Raw genomic sequence first — 19,419 nt, 5'->3', positions numbered from 1 at the left:
GTCCCATCACACACTCCCGGGGTCAGACACAGAGTGAAGCTCCCTCCACACCGTCCCATCACACACTCCCGGGGTCAGACACTGGGTGAAGCTCCCTCCACACCGTCCCATCACACACTCCCGGGGTTAGACAGAGAGTGAAGCTCCCTCCACTCCGTCCCATCTGACAGAGCTGCAATCTGTTAAAAACTTTAAGTTTTTAAATAGATGGTAATGTTTTAATCTTAAGTAATGAAATATCCCTCCGTGTCTTATCAATACATTTGATCATTTATTTTAGAATGTTTTAATGAATAAGAAGAGGGGGTGAATCTCAGGGCCCGGGACTCTGCAGTCAGTAGGGGGGCCGTGATGGTTGAGGGGTTTTAGCACAATGCCTGTGTCTATGAGATTGTATGAGAGAGAGAGTGTGTGTATGTGTGTGTGAGAGAGTGTCTATGAGACTGTGTGAGAGAGAGAGAGAGTGTGCATGTGTGTGTGAGAGAGTCTATGAGACTGTGTGTGAGAGAGAGAGTGTGTGTATGTGTGTGTGAGAGAGAGAGTGTGTGTATGTGTGTGTGAGAGAGTCTATGAGACTGTGTGTGAGAGAGAGAGTGTGTGTATGTGTGTGTGAGAGAGAGAGTGTGTGTATGTGTGTGTGAGAGTGTCTATGAGACTGTGAGAGAGAGAGAGTCAGTGCATGTGAGGGTGTGAGTGTGAGATAGAGGATGTGTGTGAGAGACTGTGGGTGAGAGAGAGAGAGAGTGCATGTGAGACTGTGTGAGAGAGAGACTCAGTGCATGTGAGACGGTGAGTGTGAGATAATGTGTGTGAGAGACTGTGGGTGAGAGAGAGAGAGTGTCTATGAGACTGTGTGAGAGAGAGAGATTCAGTGCATGTGAGGGTGTGAGTGTGAGATAGAGGATGTGTGTGAGAGACTGGGTAAGAGAGAGAGAGAGTGCATGTGAGACGGTGTGAGTGTGAGATAGAGGATGTGTGTGAGAGACTGGGTAAGAGAGAGAGAGAGTGCATGTGAGACGGTGTGAGTGTGAGATAGAGGATGTGTGTGAGAGACTGGGTGAGAGAGAGAGAGTGTCTATGAGTGTGTGAGAGAGAGACAGTGCATGTGAGACAGTGTGAGTGTGAGATAGAGGATGTGTGTGAGAAACTGTGGGTGAGAGAGAGAGAGTGCATGTGAGACTGTGTGAGAGAGAGAGATTCAGTGCATGTGAGGGTGTGAGTGTGAGATAGAGGATGTGTGTGAGAGACTGGGTGAGAGAGAGAGAGAGTGTCTATGAGACTGTGTGAGAGAGAGAGAGTGCATGTGAGACGGTGTGAGAGAGAGACAGTGCATGTGAGACGGTGTGAGTGTGATAGAAGATGTGTGTGAGAGACTGTGGGTGAGAGAGAGAGTCAGTGCATGTGAGACTGTGTGAGAGAGAGACAGTGCATGTGAGACGGTGTGAGTGAGATAGAGGATGTGTGTGAGAGACTGTGGGTGAGAGAGAGAGTGTCTATGAGACTGTGTGAGAGAGAGACTCAGTGCATGTGAGACGGTGAGTGTGAGATAGAGGATGTGTGTGAGAGACTGTGGGTGAGAGAGAGAGAGAGTGCATGTGAGACGGTGTGAGTGAGATAGAGGATGTGTGTGAGAGACTGTGGGTGAGAGAGAGAGAGAGTGTCTATGAGACTGTGTGAGAGAGAGAGAGAGAGTGCATGTGAGATGGTGTGAGTGTGATAGAGGATGTGTGTGAGAGAGGGAGGGAGGGAGACAGGGAGTGAGAGGAAGAGTTTGTGTTCGTGTGTGTGAAGTCTGCAGGCTTTCTCTGCAGACCACATGGGTTTTCCCTCTCATCCCAGTGACGTGTGGGGTCAGTGTGTTGACTGTCCACCGTAATCTGTTCACTGCTGAGGTTACACTTCAGGCCCGCTATTACTTAATTTGTCCCTACTTCCCCTTTTTTTGTGCAACATTTCCAGTCCTCCACGTTTGCAACATTTCTGCAGCCAGCGAGGATTGCAAAATTGTAAACAGCTAGTAATATTTCCTCCCTTCACTGCCTGGAACACCTTCATCCGGACTCAGCAACTTAACCCCGCTGAGATGTGATTTTCCCAGTGTTTACCCCATCCAGCGCCTTCACTGCATCATTACACGACCCTTTCGTGAAAATTTTAAACACTTCCCCACCGTTCTGGCTAAGTCACTGCTCAATCTTGCGAATTTGTCCTAATCGTCAGTTTAGAACAGCAACTCCGTCCTGCCGCTGCCCTTCTCCACAACTGCACCGAACTGTGATCGCTAATCCCGCCATGCTCCCCCTCCGGCGCTGCGTTGCACGGAGGCGGGCTGTCCGAGAGGGTTCGGCCATCACAAGCGTCAGCAGTCATCCCAAATGCCGAATCAGGGCAAGAGCCAACAGTTTTATGACACCGAACGGCATTGCACAGTGCAGCCTCTTTGGTTCACAATATTGCAACCCACGCTAGAGCCAATCTAACCCTTCCCATCCGCTTTTCTACCGTCCGCGTCCCTATCTAAAAGTCTCTCAAATTTTCCTCATGTATCTGCCTCTAACCCCCCCCCCCAGCCCCCCGCAGGGGAGGGGTACGCCCACCTTCTGCGCGTGGAAAACTTTCCTCCGACATCACCTCTCTCCCACCCCCACCCCTCCAATTGCCTAATCAGGCTCCCCTGACAGTAATCATTTCCGCCCTAGGACAAAGCTATCGGCTTGATCGTTGCCTCTTCCCATCATACACACCTTCACTGAGTCACCCCTCATCGATTTACCGTCTTGTACTTCGTCCTTCCCCCCCCCCAACCCCCACCACCTTCTTATTGTTTCTCTCTGGTCCTGTTGAAGGGTCTAGGCCCAAAATGTCCACTGTTTAGTCCTCTCCTTGGATGCTGCCTGGCTGCTGAGTTTCTCCGGCGTTATTTTATCAATCCGTTTACTGAGATATGGCGCAGAATTAAGGCCCCTGGAGCTGCCCAGCGATTTAACCCTACCCAAAGGACAATTTACGACGAGTGACCATCCTAGTAACCAGCCGGGCTTTGGACCATGGGGGGAAACCCACGCGGTCACGGTGGGGGGGGGGGGGGTGCAAGAATGTACAGAGTCCTCACGGGCAGTGGCGGGAATTGAACCTGGGTCGCCCGCACCGTAAAGCGCAGTGCTGGCCGCTAGCTACCGTTCTACCCCCCCCCCCCCCCCCGGAGCAGCCTCCGCTGCAGAGAGAAAAGCCCCAGCTCGCTCAACCTTCTCATAAGACACGCCCTCTTATCCAGGCAGCGTCCTGGTGAGTCTCCTCTGCCCCCTCTCGGAAGCCTCCACGTCCTTCCTACGATGAGGCGACCGGAATGTTCCGGTATCACAGGGCGGCGATATTACCACCACCTTCCAGGTCTTCTGTTGGGGGTTCAGGTCCGTTTCTGAGCCTCTAGGTCTTCGAAGGGTAGGGGAGGGCGTGAGGGGATTTGTTGGCGCACTCTCAGGGAGGAGGGACGGGCTGAAGAGGGGAGTCTGGCCAACAAGCACAGGGGAAGGTGGGTTTACAACAGACAGCTAAGAGGCCGATCGCCGACAAGAGAGGTGGCCGGAGGAGCCCAGCAGGTCGGGCAGCGTCCGTGGGGGGCAGAAAAGTGCGGTCGACGTCTCGGGCCGAGACCCTTCGGCGGGACCGATCTGGCGAGTGTGTTCGCTGCCGGGAGGGGGTCTCGCCCACGTAAACTGGAGCTAGCAAGCACTCAAAAGTGGATCAAAGTCCAACAGCAAAGAATTAAGCCGAAGGAGGGATGGGGGAAAGGCGGGGGGGGGGGAAATCTTCACGCCGGGGGCGATTGCAAATCCAGAAGCGGACTTCAATTTGTAAGACGGCACTGGATAAAAATGGAAGGAGGCAAGGCCTGGAGGGCTGTGGGTATAGCGGGAGAGGGCAACTAAGAGCCGGGGGTAGGGTGGGGCGAGCAACACACAGGAGGCTCGGTAGATCAGGCAGCATCTATGGAGGGGAGTAATCGGTCGACAAATCGAGCCGAGAACCTTCGCCAGGGCTGGAAAGGAAGGGGGCAGAAAGCAACGGGGGTGGGTGGAGAGGTATAAGCTGACAGGTGATAGTTGAGGGGGGTGGGGGAGTTGTGATGGAGTGAGAAGCTGGTGGGTGGTGGCTGGGAGAGGTAAAGAGCTGATAGAAGAGGGTGGTGAGAGAGTGAGAACAAAAGAAGGAGGGGAGGAATTACGGGACCTGGAGAAACCGATGTCCGTGGCCTAACTAAGCTTCCAGGCCCAGTGGCAAGACCGCGCCCTCTCCCCGACCACGGCCTATCGAGAGGCCCCTTCTCACGGGGCAGAATTCAGCTCGGTTCATCTCTCACCGAGGCAGGAGCGCTCGAGCCGAGTTATAATCTTCCCGCAGGAAGCTGTAACCCCGGTCGAGGGTCCTGGCCCCGGGAGATAAGGCCCGCGGGTCATGCCCCATCAGTGCTGAACGAGAGCCACCTCCCTCAGGAGGAGGAGACCACACTGGTCTGAAAAGCCAGGCCCCCACCAGGCCACAAGTTTGACTCAGTTCCCAGAGAGTCCGTCACATGTCACTACAATATCGCAAGAGACAAGAGCAGGAGCAGGCCATTCGGCCCTTCAAAACTGCTCTGCCGTTCAACCGTGGCTGACTTTTTCCTCAGACCCGTTCATTCCCCGGTCAGAGGAGATGCACTGAGGGAGCGCCCCGTGAGGTGGGAGGTGCTGAGGGAGCGCCCCCGTGAGGTGGGAGGTGCTGAGGGAGTGCCCTGTGGGGTGGGAGGTGCTGAGGGAGTGCCCCGTGAGGTGGGAGGTGCTGAGGGAGTGCCCCGTGAGGTGGGAGGTGCTGAGGGAGCGCCTCGTGAGGTGGGAAGTGCTGAGGGAGTGCCCCGTGAGGTGGGTGCTGAGGGAGCGCCCCATGGGGTGGGAGGTGCTGAGGGAGTGCCCCGTGAGGTGGGAGGTGCTGAGGGAGTGCCCCGTGGGGTGGGAGGTGCTGAGTGCCCAGTGCGATGGGAGGTACCGAGGGAGTGCCCCGTGAGGTGGGAGGTGCTGAGGGAGCGCCCCATGGGGTGGGAGGTGCTGAGGGAGTGCCCCGTGAGGTGGGAGGTGCTGAGGGAGTGCCCCGTGGGGTGGGAGGTGCTGAGGGAGTGCCCCGTGAGGTGGGAGGTGCTGAGGGAGTGCCCCGTGGGGTGGGAGGTGCTGAGTGCCCAGTGCGATGGGAGGTACCGAGGGAGTGCCCCGTGAGGTGGGAGGTGCTGAGGGAGTGCCCCGTGGGGTGGGAGGTGCTGAGGGAGTGCCCCGTGAGGTGGGAGGTGCTGAGGGAGTGCCCCGTGAGGTGGGAGGTGCTGAGGGAGTGCCCCGTGAGGTGGGAGGTGCTGAGGGAGCGCCTCGTGAGGTGGGAAGTGCTGAGGGAGTGCCCCGTGAGGTGGGTGCTGAGGGAGCGCCCCATGGGGTGGGAGGTGCTGAGGGAGTGCCCCGTGAGGTGGGAGGTGCTGAGGGAGTGCCCCGTGGGGTGGGAGGTGCTGAGTGCCCAGTGCGATGGGAGGTACCGAGGGAGTGCCCCGTGAGGTGGGAGGTGCTGAGGGAGCGCCCCATGGGGTGGGAGGTGCTGAGGGAGTGCCCCGTGAGGTGGGAGGTGCTGAGGGAGCGCCCCATGGGGTGGGAGGTGCTGAGGGAGTGCCCCGTGAGGTGGGAGGTGCTGAGGGAGTGCCCCGTGGGGTGGGAGGTGCTGAGTGCCCAGTGCGATGGGAGGTACCGAGGGAGTGCCCCGTGAGGTGGGAGGTGCTGAGGGAGCGCCCCATGGGGTGGGAGGTGCTGAGGGAGTGCCCCGTGAGGTGGGAGGTGCTGAGGGAGTGCCCCGTGGGGTGGGAGGTGCTGAGTGCCCAGTGCGATGGGAGGTACCGAGGGAGTGCCCCGTGAGGTGGGAGGTGCTGAGGGAGCGCCCCGTGAGGTGGGAGGTGCTGAGGGAGTACCCCGTGAGGTGGGAGGTGTTGAGGGAGCGCCCCGTGGGAAGGGTGCTGAGGGTGCCCTGTGAGGTGGAAGGTGCTGAGGGAGTGCCCCGTGAGGTGGGAGGTGTTGAGCGCCCCGTGGGAAGGGAGGTGCTGAGGGAGTGCCCCGTGAGGTGGGAGGTGCTGAGTGCCCTGTGGGGTGGGTGCTGAGGGAGTGCCCCGTGAGGTGGGAGGTGCTGAGGGAGCGCCCCATGGGGTGGGAGGTGCTGAGGGAGTGCCCCGTGAGGTGGGAGGTGCTGAGTGCCCAGTGCGATGGGAGGTACCGAGGGAGTGCCCAGTGGGATGGGAGGTGCTGAGGGAACGCCCCGTGGGATGGGATGGAATGCACTGAGTGCCCCATAGGAGCAACAGTGGGGGAGCGGCCCAGTGACTGAGCGCCCCAGCAGAGGGGAACCAGTGAGGGAGCGGCCCAGAGGGGAAACAGTGAGGGAGCATCCCAGTCAGAGGGGAAACAGTGAGGGAGTGGTCCACTGGGAAAACAGTAAGGGAGCGCCCCAGTCAGAGGAGAAACAATGAGGGAGCACCCCAGTGGAGGTGAACCACATGAGGGAGCACCTCACTCTCGGGAGGACAGTGCTCAGGGAGTGTCACACCGTTGGAGCTGCCATCATTATCACCGGGTCCTGTCTGCACCACCAGGCCGCAATCACTATAGCAACCGCAGTGGCTCCTTTTGCCAGTAATACCCGGCTCCCAAAACACAACAGCACGCCCTGAGATTGTGCAAGAAATACGAGGGTTTCTTTTTTAAACGCATGTGAATAAATAGCAATTTAGCATATCCAATTATAGCATCCTGTTGTACTGCAGTTCCCGCTGGATGCATTTGTGGGAGACGGGCCTAATTTGCCAGTGACAGGCCAGGACAGTACAGTGGGAGAGTTACGACCGGATCAGCACTCCAAACCCGTCACCTGGCTTTAGCTTTCACTGGCCAGCGGTAGGGAGACGCCGGATGGTAACGTACCGCGTCTTCTTCACCGGGGAAGAAGAGGAGATGGAATTGCAAACCCCAGCAAAAAGAGAGAGTAATTTAAAGCTCCCGAGAGACTTGGCCTGACTTCATCCAAAGTGGGAGCCCGTTGGCCGAATCCGCTGGGGAAGTCAAACCCCGATTCCTGACAGGGGCTGAGGGGGGGGGGGCATCTGGGGGTGTGGGGGGAGAAACGGGGCTCGCTCTTGCTTCGGTTAGAAGCACAGAAAGCCAACAGCACGATACAGGCCCTTCAGCCCACAGAGCTGTGCTCTGCCTCGTTCTGCTGAGCATGGCGGGAGACGCTATACAGGTGCCGGCCCCTTCCCCAGGAAACCCTGAGGCCCGGGGTTGACTTCGACCCATGGGCGCTAAATAAATGGGCCCGGATCTGGATTATGCCACTGAGAAGGTGGAGGCGGAGACCGGCGCGTTATTCAGCATCTGGGCGAGCACCTGCTTCACCAAGGGGCAAGGGCTGTACACGATGGGCAGAACTGCCTCTTTCTGGGGCTTCTGAAAGTCCCTCGGCCTCAACCTCAAAAAATATTCACAAGATTGCAAGACAAAGGAGCAGAAGTAGGCCAATCGGCCCATCGAGTCTGCTCCGCCACTCCACCATGAGCTAAACTATTCTCCCGTCTAGTTCCAATGTCGCCATATCCCTTGATACCCCGACTAATTAGATACCTGTCAATCTCCTCCTCAAACACCCTCAATGATCGGGCCTCCACAGCTGTATATGGCAACGAATTCCAGAAATCCACGACCCTCTAGCTAAAAAAATTTCTCCTCATCTCTGTTTTAAATGTGTACCCTCTAATTCTAAGACTGTGACCTCTTGTCCTGGACTCACACACCAAGGGAAACAGCCTTTCCACATCTACTCTGTCCAATCTTTTCGACATTCAAAATGTTTCTATGAGATCCCATCTCATTCTTCTATACTCTAATGAATACAGTCCAAGAGTCGACAAACACTCCTCATATGTTAGTCCCTGCATTCCAGGAATCACCCTCGTGAATCTTCTCCAAACTCTCTCCAAATTCAGCACATCCTTTCTAAGATAGGGGGCCCAAAACTGCACACAGTATTCCAAATGGGGTCTCAGCAGAGCCCCAACCAATTCCAACCGATTTGACAGACAGACATACTTTATTGATCCCGAGGGAAACTGGGTAATGAAATTGGGATCTACACTGAGTTTCATCTTGAAGTTCGTGCCCCCAAGTGCCCTGTCGTTAATTCCAAAGTCAAAGTAAAATTATTATCAAAATCGAAATCGGGAGTATGCCGTGAAATCCGTTGTCTTTGTGGCAGCAGTACAATGCAATACATGATAACAGAGAAAAACTGAATTAAAGTGTGTGTGTGTAAATATATGTATGTATTATATATTTTTTTATTATTTAGTAGTTAAACTAAAACAAATTTTAAAAATAGTGAGGTAGTGTTCATGGGTTCAATGTCCATTTAGGAATCAGATGACAGGGGGGGAGAAAGCTGTTCCTGAATCGTTGTGTGTGTGTCTTCAGGCTCCTGTACCTCCTCCCTGATGGCAGAGGGGAAGAAGCTGTTCCTGAATCGTTGAGTGTGTGCCTTCAGGCTCCTGTACCTCCTCCCTGATGGCAGAGGGGAAGAAGCTGTTCCTGAATCGTTGAGTGTGTGTCTTCAGGCTCCTGTACCTCCTCCCTGATGGCAGAGGGGAAGAAGCTGTTCCTGAATCATTGAGTGTGTGTCTTCAGGCTCCTGTACCCCCTCCCTGAAGGTAGCAATGAGAAGAGGGCACGTACTGGGTGATGGGGGTATGTGCCACCACTTACTACCTTGAGAATCATTTCCTTGCAGGCATTTATGGGAAAATAAGGAATAACTGTAGAATTGGTGGGGGGGGGGGGAGAAGCTGTACGTAATAAATGGACAACTGTTAAAGAACAAAACCTACTCAAAGGTATCAGCAATCACCTTGACTGTTACAATGCAAACCAAGATTCGGAGAACGGAATCATTGACAGCATCGTATGAAGGCAGTCCGTTATCTACACTAGGCATCTGCACTGATTCTGTTCCTTTACAGCACATACTGGATTAATTCCTCGGTTGATAACTATTAGGCACTAATACGCAGTTTTATAGTACTGCAGTAGTGTTGGTAGTGTTCTAATTTGTTCTGAATTTCATTTAAACACAGAACAATACAGCACAGTACAGGCCCTTCGGCCCACAATGTTGTGCCGACCCTTAAACCCTGCCTCCCATATAACCCCCCACCTTAAATTCCTCCATCTACCTGTCTAGTAGTCTCTTAAACTTCACTAGTGTATCTGCCTCCACCACTGACTCAGGCAGCGCATTCTACGCACAAAACACTCTCTCAGTAAAAGAAAACCTTTGTTTTTACACGTGATTTGTTACTCAGTTAAACGATGGATTGTCTTTTTAAAATTTTTTTTTGCACTATTTTGATGAAACTTTGGCTAATTGAGACAGCCTCTTAATTGGGCCGAGACGTACCGGAGCTGATGCGTCCCAATTAGCCGGAGCCCACTGCACACAGCGAGCTGTACAATCCTCGAAAAGTGACCCTGCCAGTTGCGAGCTCAGAGTGCGCGAAGCTATCCCGTGCCTGCGCAGGAGCCCGATGGCTGTGGGGGAATAACTGTTCCTGCACCTGTAATTACTCGCAACTTCTGATTGGCCCGCGGGTTCTGGTTTTCCCTTCTTTCTCTCTCCCTTATCCTAAATGTCGGGGTAACATTCGCTGCCTTGTCAGAACCCCTTCTGGAAAGCTCGACTGATGCCCACCCACCTTCTTCAAAAGCCCTGCCTGCATTGCAGGTTACCAGGCCCTCCTGGAGGTTCCCTGGCTGCCCACCCCTGCAGCACTTAGTAATTTACTCCAGTTCCTCTTTCGCTGTTAGTACCAAGAAGTTCCCTGTGTCTTCACAGAGACGGATTTTTAAAAAAAACCTTTATTTCTCTTCCACTTCCTCATTGGCAAAACTATAAAGGGGAGAGGGAGGGATGGTGAGGGGGAGAGAGAGGGAGGGGTGGAGAGGAGGAGGGAGAGAGGGAAGGACAGAGAGGGGGTGGGAGAGAGGGAGAGAGGGAAGGACAGAGAAGGGGTGGGAGAGGAGGGGTGGAGAGGAGGAGGGAGAAAGGGAAGGACAGAGAGGGGGTGGGAGAGGAGGGGTGGAGAGGAGGAGGGAGCGAGGGAGAGAGGAGGAGCGCAGAGACGAGGAGGGAGCAAGGGGTCAGAGAGAAGGGATCGAGGGGGCAGAGAGGATGAGGGAGCGAGGGGCAGAGAGGAGGAGGGATTGAGGGGGCAGAGAGGAGGAGGGATCAAGGGGGCAGAGAGGAGGGAGCGAAGGGGCAGAGAGGAGGAGGGTGCGGGGAGACAGGGAGGAGGAGGGAGAGAGGGGGTTGGGGGGGAGTGGGTGATGGCGAGAGTGGGGGATGGAGAGAGGAGGGGGATGGAGAGGGAGTGGGAGAGTGGGTGGAGAGAGGGAGGGAGGGGGGAGGAAGGAGGGAGTGGGAGAGGGTGATAGAGAGAGGAGGGGGATGGAGAGGGAGTGGGAGAGGGTGATAGAGAGAGGAGGGGGATGGAGAGGGAGTGGGAGAGGGTGATAGAGAGAGGAGGGGGATGGAGAGGGAGTGGGAGAGTGGGTGATGGAGAGAGGAGAGGATGGAGAGGGAGTGGGAGAGTGGGTGATGGAGAGAGGAGGGGGATGGAGAGGGAGTGGGAGAGTGGGTGGAGAGAGGGAGGGAGGGGGAGGAAAGGAGAGGGAGTGGGAGAGGGTGATAGAGAGATGAGGGGGATGGAGAGGGAGTGGGAGAGTGGGGGACGGAGAGAGGAGGGGGATGGAGAGGGAGGGGGAGGGACGGAGAGGGAGTGGGAGAGTGGGTGATGGAGAGGAGGGGGGATGGAGAGGGAGTGGGAGAGTGGGTGATAGAGGAGGGGGGATGGTGGGAAGGAGAGGGAGTGTGTGATGGAGAGAGGAGGGGGGATGGAGAGAAAGTGGGTGATGGAGGGGTAGGGAAGGAGAGGGAGTGGGAGAGTGGGTGATGGAGAGAGGAGGGGGATGGAGAGGGAGTGGGAGAGTGGGTGATGGAGAGAGGAGGGGGATGGAGAGGGAGTGAGAGTGGGTGATGGAGAGGGAGGGGGATGGAGGGAAGGAGATGGAGTGGGGGATGGTGGGAAGGAGTGGGAGTGTGTGATGGAGAGAGGGGGGATGGAGAGAGAGTGGGTGATGAAGAGAGGGAGGGGGAGGGGGAAGGAGAGGGAGTGGGAGAGTGGGTGATGGAGAGAGGAGGGGGATGGAGAGGGAGTGGGTGATGGAGAGAGGGAGGGGAGGGAAGGAGAGGGAGGGGGAGAGTGGGTAATAGAGAGAGGAGGGGGATGGTGGGAGAGTGGGTGGAGAGAGGAGGGGGATGGAGACGGGAGTAGGTGATGGAGAGGGAATGGGTGATGAAGAGAGGAGGGGGAGGGAAGGGTGAGAGAGTGGGTAATAGAGAGAGGAGGGGGATGGAATGGGAGTGGGTGATGGAGAGAGGAGGGGGATGGAGAGGGAGTAGGTGATGGAGAGGGAATGGGTGATGGAGAGGGAATGGGTGATGGGGAGAGGGAGGGGATGGAGAGGGAGTGGGTGATGGAGAGAGGGGGGAGAGGGAGTGGGTGATGGAGAGAGGGGGGAGAGGGAGTGGGTGATGGAGAGGGAGGATGGAGAGGGAGTGGGTGATGGGGAGAGGGAGGGGGGATGGAGAAGGAGTGGGTGATGGAGAGAGGGGGGATGGAGAAGGAGTGGGTGATGGAGAGAGGGGGGATGGAGAAGGAGTGGGTGATGGAGAGAGGGGGGATGGAAAGGGAGTGGGTGATGGAGAGAGGGGGGATGGAGAGGGAGGGTGATGGAGAGAGGGAGGGGTGATGGAGAAGGAGTGGGTGATGGAGAGAGGGGGGATGGAGAGGGAAGGATGGGGAGAGAGGGAGGGGTGATGGAGAAGGAGTGGGTGATGGAGAGAGGGAGGATGGAGAGGGAGTGGGTGATGGAGAGAGGGGGGATGGAGAGGGAGGGTGATGGAGAGAGGGAGGGGTGATGGAGAAGGAGTGGGTGATGGAGAGAGGGGGGATGGAGAGGGAAGGATGGGGAGAGAGGGAGGGGTGATGGAGAAGGAGTGGGTGATGGAGAGAGGGAGGATGGAGAGGGAGTGGGTGATGGAGAGAGGGGGGATGGAGAGGGAGTGGGTGATGGAAAGGGGGGGATGGAGAGGGAAGGATGGGGAGAGAGGGAGGGGTGATGGAGAAGGAGTGGGTGATGGAGAGAGGGAGGATGGAGAGGGAGTGGGTGATGGAGAGAGGGGGATGGAGAGGGAGTGGGTGATGGAAAGGGGGGATGGAGAGGGAAGGATGGGGAGAGAGGGAGGGGTGATGGAGAAGGAGTGGGTGATGGAGAGAGGGGGGATGGAGAGAGGGGGGATGGAGAGAGGGGGGATGGAGAGAGGGGGGATGGAGAGGGAGTGGGTGATGGAAAGGGGGGATGGAGAGGGAAGGATGGGGGGAGAGAGAGGGGAGAGGAAAAAAGTAATTTCAAGTTCCTGGCGTGTGGAAATCTGTGAGGACCTAACCTGGTGCCAGCATATGGACACAGCCACAAAGAAGGCAAGACAGCGGCTGCATTTTTCAGTGGAGTCTGAGGAGATCTGGTCTGTCACCTGAAACGCTCAACAATTCGAGATGTACGGTGGAGAGCATTCTGACTGGCTGCATCACCGTCTGGTACATGGTTGGTGGGGAGGGGGGGTGGTAAACTACAGCCAAGGACAGGAGTAAGCTGCAGAGTTATAAAATTAGCTCCACCATGGGGGCTAGCCTCACGACTGTTTTTAATATTTCTGTTTTTGCCGTGCTTAATTTAACTACTGAACATATATATATATATGTATATATATATATATATATATATACACACACACACGTATGCTTACTGTAATTCAGTTATTTTATATTTATCATATATTGCATAGTACCGTTGCTGCAATGTTAATGAATTAGTGGAGTTTGTGACATATGCCAGTGCTACTGACCTGATTCCGATCCTGACTCACAAATATTTACTCAGCTTTCTCTTTAAAAAGTCTGTTTTTCGGGTTTCTTTATCATGGAAGGTCCTCCTTGGCTGAACTCCAGCCTGTCCTAGCCCCCAGGTTTACCGCTCGGCTTGACAGTGTCATAAGCCTTTTCCTTTGACGAGTGCTATTTTTAAACCTGTTTGCCGTGGCTGGATGCGGTTTTTTTCCCCTGCCGTGCTTTCTGCATTTGTTGGAAGCTCTGAATGAGAGTCCTTGCTTGGACCTGGGTCCCTCAGACTCGCAGGTGCACGGAGTATATCTTTCACAGTCCAAGACAACAAATTTCAGGGACTTTCTGCACTGTTTGCACGAGATCAAAAATCACCTGCCACCCCCACCCCCACCCCACCACCCCACCACCTCTGATCTGCAAAGCCATCTTTAAAACGGAGAATGAATCGACCTTCTCTTCGATCGCCGCTGATACTGTTTCCCAGAGTGGCTGAATCGTGAGATCTGTTCGACTCAATTCATCCATGGCTGACCCCAGTTGCCAGTCCCACTGGCCTGTGCCCTCTGCTCCCATCCGTGCTCCTGCCCCCAGATGTCCAACCTGCAGGTGGCTTATTACCCCCCCCCCGCCCCCATTAACACACCTCGAACGTTATGCCCCCCCAAACAGTGGCATAACTCCCCACCGTGATTTTCTAAACTCTGGTTACTCCTCAGGACGATTTCGGGGGGGCTTTGTGGCGGAGGGGGGGGGCAAAACACCTTCTGTTCGGAGTCGCCTCCAACCTCGATTTCTGGAACTTGCATCCCTCACCTTCGCCATTCCCATTTCTCTCTCTCAGCTTATGTTTGAAAATCGGAAACAGGAGCAGGAGTCGGCCATTCGGCCCGTCGAACCTGCCCCGCCCATGGCTGATCTGGCCACCGACTCATCTCCACCTACCTGCCTTTCCCCCATAACCCTTAATTCCCCTTCCAGGCAAAAATCTATCCAATCTTGTCTTAAATATATTTACTGAGGCAGCCTCCACTGCTTCATTGGACAGAGAATTCCACAGATTCCCCACTCTCTGGGAAAAGCAGTTCCTCCTCATCTTCGTCCTCAATCTACTCCCCCGAATCTCGAGGCTACGTCCCCTAGTTCTAGTCTCACTGACCAGCGGAAACAACTTTCCTGCCTCTGGTGCTCTTCTTCCTTCCCCTTTCTTCCCTGGGCTTCTGTCCTCTCCTGTCAGATACCCCCTTCTCCAGCCCTGTATCTCCTTCACCAATCGGCTTCCCAGCTCTTTACTTCCCTCTCCCCCTCTCCTGGCGTCACCTATCACCTACCACCTTCCACTTCCTCCTCCCCCCCCCCACCTTCTCACTCTAACTTCTCCCCTTCCTTCTCAGGCCTGAGGAGGGGTCTCGGCCCGAAACGCCGATGGTTTAATCTTTTCCACAGGTGCAGCCTGGCCTGTGGAATTCCTGGAGCATTTTGTGTGTGTGTGTCTATTGCTTTGTTCCTGCCCCTCCGGCAGATCCCTTACCTACCCACTATAACCATATAACAATTACAGCACAGAAACAGGCCATCTCGGCCCTTCTAGTCCGTTCCGAACGCTTACTCTGACCTAGTCCCACTGACCTGCACTCAGTCCATAACCCTCCATTCCTTTCCTGTCCATATACCTATCCAATTTTACTTTAAATGACAATACCGAACCTGCCTCTACCACTTCTACTGGAAGCTCATTCCACACAGCTACCACCCTCTGAGAAAAGAAATTCCCCCTCGTGTTACCTCTAAACTTTTGTCCCTTAACTCTCAACTCATGTCCTCTTGTTTGAATCTCCCCTACTCTCAATGGAAAAAGCCTATCCACGTCAACTCTATCTATCTGCTTCATAATTTTAAATATCTCTATCAAGTCCCCCCTCAACCTTCTATGCTCCAAAGAATAAAGACCTAACTTGTTCAACCTTTCCTTGTAACTTAGGTGCTGAAACCCAGGTAACATTCTAGTAAATCTTCCCTGTACTCTCTCTATTTTGTTGACATCTTTCCTAAAATTCGGTGACCAGAACTGTACACAATACCCCAAATTTGGCCTCACCGATGCCTTGTACAATTTTAACATTACATCCCAACTCCTATGCTCGATGCTCTGATCTATAAAGGCCAGCAGACCTAAAGCTTTCTTCACCACCCTATCCACATGAGATCCCACCTTCAGGGAACTATGCAACAATATTCCGAGATCACTCTGTTCTACTGTGTTCCTTCTCAATTCCCAATTTTTTAACCCAACAGCAAAGTACCCTGGAACAATTAATTCCCACCCCCTGTCACTTGGCAGCCTCCTGTCCGTAGAAGCTGTCACGTTGGACCCATTCACTTCTAGCCCTGCGCCCACTTGAATTAAGGACTTTGTGTTGATATTTTTAACAGTCTTACCGGATCTGATTCTAATCGGTGCTATACTCCTGTGACTGTATGGTCCCTTCCTTCCTGCCATATCCGTGTTGTCTGTTCCTTTATAGTGCTCTAAACAATCAAATTACTCACAGGGATAATTCCTCCCCAGTATAATGGAGGCTGCTGGTACATAGCGCACAAGGCCCTTCGGCCCGCAGTGCTGTGCCTAGCTTCTGACTCATTCCCGACGTCGTTCTGGCCCTCCCCCTCCTCCGCAAGCATTCTAGCCCGAACCCTTTCCTCCTACGCAGCCCTCCGCCCCTCCGTCGCCCGTCCGCTTCTTCAACGTCCCGCCTGGGCCACCACCAGCCCCTGACACAGAAAGGTGGAAGGCGGTTTTCATTTCCGGCCTTCAGCTCGGCCGGAGGATGCAGAGCGTGACAGCACCATACGGGCCCTTCGGCCCACAGTGCTGTGCTGGTAAACCTAATCCACGCGCTCGCCAGTCTCGGCGCGAAGCACTCACCTCCCTATCCTTCCCTAAAAAAAAAAATTATGCCCCCTCAATTTGGACTCTTCTGAGTCAGCAGTGGAGAGGAGGTCACCAAACCCGTCACGGACAAAATGGCCTATTGAATGAGCAGCAGAGCGCCCAAACAGGATCATTCAACTCCGCTGATACAAGGATCGTTACAGAAGATCTTTCCTCACAAATCCAACAAGCATCTACAACAACTCATCTCTGTGCGACAGCAGAACACACATCAGAGTACGATGTCTCCGTTTTATTATTTCGTGCATTATTATTGAGCATATTATTCTGTACACTATTATTAGTTAAGTCTGCACACTGCTAAGTGGGGTTTTAAATCTTGCTGCTGGGACGAAAGGATTTCCCACTTGGGATCAATAAAGTATTTATTGTTGCTTTTGGCCACTTCCACTCTGGGGGGGGGGGGATTAAAAAAAAAGTCTCTCTGGCTGATCGTTCAATCTACGCATCTTATCGCCAGTATCACCCCCTCGTCCTACCGCGCTGTGCCCACTGGAGAGGAACTCTGAGCGGCCCCCCCGAGGACGCCCAGGGCCGCCGCTCCCTAGGGTACATGCTCGGGTCTCTTTGCTCCAGATATCGGCTGGGGGAGCGGGGGGGGGGGGGGGAAGCCCACAGCGTACCGGCCCGGACCTATACATCCTTGGCATGTGAGAGAAAAGTGGAACCCCACCCCCCCGGGGAGAACGGACAGTGGCGGGAATTGAACCCTGTTTGCTGGTGCATCCCTCTCTCTTCATGATAGATCTTCTATTGGAGGGAGAATTTCTTGGTGACCAAAAGGTTACACAGTGCTCACAGCCAACTCTTCATCTGTTTATTGAGATAGAGCACAGGGTAGGCCCTTCCAGCTGTGTTGCCTAGCAACCCCCCCCCCCCCCCCCGATTTAACCCCAGCCCTAATCACGGGACAATTTACAATGACCGACTAACCTGCCAACCATGGGAGGAAACCGGAGCACCCGGAGGAAACCCACGCGGTCACACGGGGAGAGAACGTACAAACTCCTCCCAGGCTGCGGCGGGAATTGAACCCTGGTCGCCGGTACCGTAAAGCGCTGTGCTGACTACTACGCTACGCCCGAACTGCAGGAGAGTTTAGAAAAATTGAACTGTTGTTATAATCTTACAAAGGTCAATACTCTAATTTCCCTTCATGTGGCCTACTAACGGTTCAAAATACGCTCGAGATCTCTCTGCACTCTCAGCACCTAAAAGTTAAATTTGCTCTTCTAAATTTACCTCGACTGGAGTTAATCTATATAATAATGATTGTGGACTTCAGGAAGGGTAGGACGAGGAAACACACCCCGATCCTCATAGAGGGATCAGAAGTGGGGAGAGTGAGCAGTTTCAAGTTCCTGGGTGTCAAGATCTCTGAGGATCTAACCTGGGCTCAATATGTCGGTGTAGACACAAAGAAGGCAAGATGGTGGCTATATTTCATTAGGAGTTTGAGGAGATTTGGTTTGTCACCTGAAACAATCAAAAACTTCCACAGATGTACCGTGGAGAATATTCTGACTGGCTGATATTCGTGGGGGGGTGGTTCCTGCACAGAGTCAAATTAAGCTGCGGAGAGTTGTAAACTCAATCAGCTCCATCATGGGCACCATCCTCCGTCGTATCCAGGACATGCCCTCTTAACCATATAACCATAACAGCACAGAAACAGGCCATCTTGGCCCTTCTAGTCCATGCCGAACGCTTACTCTCACCTAGTCCCACCGACCTGCACTCAGCCCATAACCCTCCATTTCTTTCCTGTCCATATACCTATCCAATTTTACTTTAAATGACAATACCGAACCTGCCTCTACCACTTCTACTGGAAGCTCGTTCCACACAGCTCTCTGAGTAAAGAAATACCCCCTCATGGTTACCTTTAAACTTTTGCCTCTTCTCATTGCTTCCATCAGGAAGGAGGTACAGGAGCCTGAAGGCATAAACTCAACTATTCAGGAACAGCTTCTTCCCCTCTGCCATCCGATTTCTGAATGGACAGTGGACCAATCAACACTACCTCATCACTTTTTTATTTTTTTTAATGTTTTGGCAGTACTTATTTAATTTAACTATTCAATATACATACTTAATGTACAAACCTCCTTTCCAGAAAAGTTGGGATATTTTCCAAAATGCCATAAAAACAAAAATCTGTGTGTAACTGACAAAAGTACAAAGAAAAGATTTTCAATAGTTTTACTGACCAACTTAATTGTATTTTGTAAATAGACACAAATTTAGAATTTGATGGCTGCAACACACTCAACAAAAGTTGGGACAGAAGCATGTTTACCATTGTGTTATATCACCTTTAATAACACTTTTTAATCGTTTTGGAACTGAGGATACTAATTGTAGTAGATTTGCAATTGGAAATTTTGTCCATTCTTGCTTGATATAAGACTTCAGCTGTTCAACAGTCCGTGGTCTCCGTTGTCTAATTCTCCTCGTCATGATGCGCCATACATTTTCAGTAGGAGATAGATCTGGACTGGCAGCAGGCCAGTCAAGCACACCCACTCTGTGTCTTCAAAGCCACGCTGTTGTAGACCGTGCAGAATGTGGTCTGGTATTGTCCTGCTGAAATAAGCATGGACATCCTGGGAAGAGACGTCGCCTTGATGGCAACATTTGTCTCTCTAAAATCCTAATATACACCTCGGAGTCAATGGTACCTTCACATACATGTAACTCACCCATGCCGTGGGCATTGATGCACCCCCATACCGTCACAGATGCTGGCTTTTGCACCTTTCACTGATAACAATCAGGATGGTCATTTTCATCTTTGGCACAGAGAACTCGACGCCAGTTTTTTCCTAAAACTAGCTGAAATGTGGACTCATCTGACCACAGCACACAGTTCCACAGTCTTTCGGTCCATCTGAGACGAGCTCAGGCCCAGAGAAGTCGCCGGCATTTCTGCATAGAGTTGACGTATGGCTTCCTCCTTGCGTAATACAGTTTCAAGTTGCATTTCTGGATGCAGCAACGGACTGTTTTAAGTGACAATGGTTTTCCGAAGTACTCCCGAGCCCAGGTGGCTATAATTGTCACAGTAGCATGACGGTTTCCTAGGCAGTGCCGCCTGAGGGCTCGAAGATCACCCGCATGCAACAGTGGTTTTCGACCTTGTCCTTTACGCACTAAGATGGCTCTAAATTCTCTGAATCTTTTCACAATATTATGTACTGTAGATGTTGAAAGACCTAAATTCTCTGCAATCTTGCATTGGGAAATGTTCCTTTTGCACTGAATTCCTCTCATGAATTTTGGCACAAAGGGGTGAGCCACGACCCATCCTTGCTTGCAAAGACTGAGCCTTTGATGGATGCTACTTTTATACCCAGTCATGATACCTCACCAGCTACCAATTAGCCTGCTTAATGTGGAGTCT

At 53.3% G+C, this 19,419-nt stretch overlaps 1 protein-coding gene across 6 annotated transcripts in view; it reads right to left on the bottom strand.

The window, feature by feature from the left end:
* zmp:0000001168 (signal-induced proliferation-associated protein 1) overlaps nt 1-19,419 on the bottom strand; it is a 233,755-nt gene that overhangs the window by 95,597 nt on the left and 118,739 nt on the right. The window contains exon 2 of one of the 6 annotated variants that reach the window (XM_059955266.1): nt 16,950-17,102. The exons of 4 other annotated variants lie outside the window; for them this stretch is intronic. The gene's annotated coding sequence lies outside the window, so the exon portion shown is untranslated. Of the gene's footprint in view, nt 1-3,245; nt 3,562-16,949; nt 17,103-19,419 lie in introns of those variants that run through there. One more of the 6 variants, XM_059955268.1, reaches the window with a different exon arrangement.

The sequence above is a fragment of the Hypanus sabinus genome, chromosome 31, assembly GCF_030144855.1.
Source record: "Hypanus sabinus isolate sHypSab1 chromosome 31, sHypSab1.hap1, whole genome shotgun sequence".
In the NCBI taxonomy this organism is placed as follows: domain Eukaryota; kingdom Metazoa; phylum Chordata; class Chondrichthyes; order Myliobatiformes; family Dasyatidae; genus Hypanus; species Hypanus sabinus.
The sequence above is the reverse complement of the archived record's forward strand: the minus strand, read 5'-3'. Positions and strand labels throughout refer to the sequence as shown.